The following is a 3,448-nucleotide window of genomic DNA, read 5'->3' on the forward strand; positions in this document are numbered from 1 at the left end:
TTTATATTGTTATAACGTTATATTGTTGAAACAAATTTGATGAGTTCACATACTTAATTTAATATTTTCGCTTACCAAACGGAAGGATAGATTAACAACTTTTTTGTTGTTGCCTGCATCTCATTGTGCATGTAGCTGATCGTTAAGTTCTAAATCATTTAACAGATCTCTTTAACTGTAATTTATAACAGTATATTAATGTTATTTGCTCAAAAATAATAATTGTTAGACCACCTTTCTAAATAACTTTATCTTAAAATGTAAGGCAGATTTATATTATAATACTAATAAAAAAACAGCAATTCTCTTAGTTTTAAACTCTTGAATTAAAAGCGTAATAATAGCAGTACAGGAAAATAACTTTAAGTTAGGGATTCAAAAATATTTAAAGAAAAGCATGACTTTTATTAATTTTATGCTGACTACAACCAAAACAATAAGGAGACGAATGAGGAAAAACTGGATCACACCACGTGATTTTCTGGCCAATAAAAATGCACCGACAACAATGGAAAACTGCGACACCATCATTAGAATTTTATATATAGTAAGATTGTGCGTGTTGGAAGTTTGACTAAATTGTAATTCTCATTTCATCCCATTTGTCCCGCTTTGTCTCAATAAAAATGTGGTCACTTTACCAAAGGCGGATATAATAATCTTCTTTCGCATCGGCGTCCCAGGAGGTTGCACGCGACTACAGAAAAGAGTTTCCGTGACTGTCACATTTTTGGTGCAATGTAGTAACGGTGCTATCTGGGTAAAAGGAGAACCACGGAGCAATTAAAACTATTCAAATTTCAGTTATGGCAAAACTCTGCAGCTGCCATCAAAATAAAATAAAAAATACTAAATTTCCAAAAAAGGAAGAAATTACTATTATTGGACAATTATTAATAACCCTAGAAGAGCCGCAATTTATTCAAAAATACTAATACAATACAGTTCGTAAAGAATTTAAGAAAACGATTATAAAAAATAAGAATTTTCAAAAACTATTTTTCTAATTTTAAACCTTCCTTTTGCGATTAAATCACATAGATCTAAATGCTCTGCTGGTCAACTGCAATAGTTTGTCATTCATTCTTCTATAAGCTACGCTAAAAAAAATTGAAGCGTTGCGCACCTAAATTGATAAATACAATCCTCAATATTTATAACAATAACATTAAAAGTGCAATGTTATTCATTTTTTTAAAACTTTTATAAAATTGAAGAACAAAAATTGTTTTCCTGGCTAATAAATTACTCACAGAGAATATACTATTTTTTTAGTTTCATTTCTTGCAAAAATGTTGCCGATTGTTAAGATTGAACGATCTGTATCGATTTTAAACTTAGAAAATAACTAATAAATAAATTTACTAAGTATAAAATATTTGTCATATAATATTTATTCCAAAAGTTTGACAAGTTAAAAGCATTACTTATTCTCTTAATAGTTATTTTTAAATTTCAACATTAATTCATCAAACTTTGAATTTGATTACTAGCTACACAACTTCAATAATTATTTGAACGCAAGACTGAATTGTATAAGCAAAACTTATTTCATTTATGCCATTCCAGTTAAAATTGGAATAAAAAAATTTACGGTAATTCTAGTCCTTTCTTAAAAATACATATATTTACTATAAAAGGGCTTCTAAAAAAAATTGTAAACTTGTTTTTGTTGTAAAAAGTTTTGCCCACAACTGTCTAACCCACGCAGCTCTAACAACAAGATAAAGAAATTTCTAAGCAAGCAGAAAAAATTTTAGTACCTAATTTTCCAACATTCTTCATCGAATATGTCTTTATAGAATGTTTGTAGAGTGTATAGAAACTTAATCAAAAAAATAAAGAAAGAAATCTTAAAAAAAAAATTGGACAAAGTTAAAACTCCCAGTTACAGCAACATGCATTGTGAAATAAAATGAAAAAGTAAAATTTATGGGCGAATGCTATCTTAGTAATTGGCTAAATTTATGATAAAAATCGAGAAATTTCAATAAAACAATAAAAGCAGAATATAAAACAAAAAGTACATTTTTTAAAATCATGAAACACTTTTTTCTTTTTTACTTAAGATAAGAATTAACATTTGAGATGTTATTCAAAACTAGTTTTTCCATGCATAAAATATAATCTCGATCCATAAAACTAAAGTGAAAAAATGAACAAAAATTAAATAAAATCTATTTTTACTGAAGACTTTTTTTTAATAACGCGGAACAGTTTATTATAACTTAACAGTTACATGAAAACAAAATCCTGCATACCGAAAAAATTTCATCAGAATGTATAACAAATATTATCCACAACTTAACTAACATCACATATTAGAAACATTCGATTCCTAAAAACATATTTAATGCACTTTATAAATCTACTTCTAAAGTACGGGAAATTTCGTACTTTATTTACTTATTATAAAAGCACATAAAGTCTATATATGTTAAGAAAAAAAAATAAATAAAAGGAGAAAAAAGAAACACGTGTACTCACGATAACTCTTTACTGAGGATTTTTGCTGATTATCAAATCGGATTCACCAGATTATGATAATTTGGACTTTTATACAATGAATGGAGATTATTTCTCAGATTTTTAAGAATTCCAACAAACTAATCTACACAATAAACATTTACTTTGAACGTAAACGTAGCACTTATTTGTATCCTTTACACAAAGATAATAGAATCATAACAAACAATTTCAAAACAATCAATCATTTAAAAACAGAACACCCAACATCCCGCTTTGAGCAGAAACAACTGTTCTGCAGAAGATCGACCCTTTAAACACGGTGACCATGGCAACCACTATGATGCCACGGCGTCTTTTGGCGCTAATTCTTAAACTCGTTACGTAATCTCCAAGCTCTGACGCAACACCAGTTAAAAAACTAGCCTTATTGAAAGTGCTTTGAATTAATCGGGTCTTTTTATTTTCTCAATTGTTATGGCGGATTCATAATAATTAAAATTTATTGTTTAATTCTATTAAGAATATGCTATAAGGCGGGCGAAAAATTTTTAGGACTAATATTGTTCTCCTTAGGTGTTTTAATGTTCAAAGAAACGAGAATTCATACGAAGCTAGATTAAAATTTGAAGTTTCAAATATTAATAAAAGTATTCTAAATATGCTTTAAATTATTTTTCTTTTCAATTTTCACTTATAAACTGGTGGTTGATTATTTTCTCCACTTGACATTATAAAATACTTTCCAATTATTAAAAAAAAAAAAAAAAAAAAANAAAAAAAAAAAAAAAAAAAAAAAAAAAAAAAATCCAGACCTCTATCTAATCAGAACTTGAAAGATTTTATTTTTTCTATTGATTTTTGCGGATAAAATTATATCAGTATAAATTCGAAAAACAGAACAGCAGTGGCTCAGAGGATAAGGCGTCTGCCTTCCAATGAGGTGTTCTAGGTCAGTGGCTGATCCAGAGGGGGGAGGGGT

At 27.9% G+C, this 3,448-nt stretch overlaps 1 protein-coding gene across 1 annotated transcript in view; it reads right to left on the minus strand.

Annotated features, from left to right (window-relative positions):
• LOC107443515 (hypoxia-inducible factor 1-alpha) overlaps window positions 1–2,811 on the minus strand; it is a 188,800-nt gene extending 185,989 nt beyond the window's left edge. Inside the window, exon 1 of the mRNA XM_071178536.1 lies at window positions 2,488–2,811. The gene's annotated coding sequence lies outside the window, so the exon portion shown is untranslated. The remainder of the gene's footprint in view (window positions 1–2,487) is intronic.
• Between the last annotated feature and the right edge of the window lie 637 nt (window positions 2,812–3,448).

This window comes from Parasteatoda tepidariorum, chromosome 1 (assembly GCF_043381705.1).
Source record: "Parasteatoda tepidariorum isolate YZ-2023 chromosome 1, CAS_Ptep_4.0, whole genome shotgun sequence".
NCBI classification, from domain to species: Eukaryota; Metazoa; Arthropoda; class Arachnida; order Araneae; family Theridiidae; genus Parasteatoda; species Parasteatoda tepidariorum.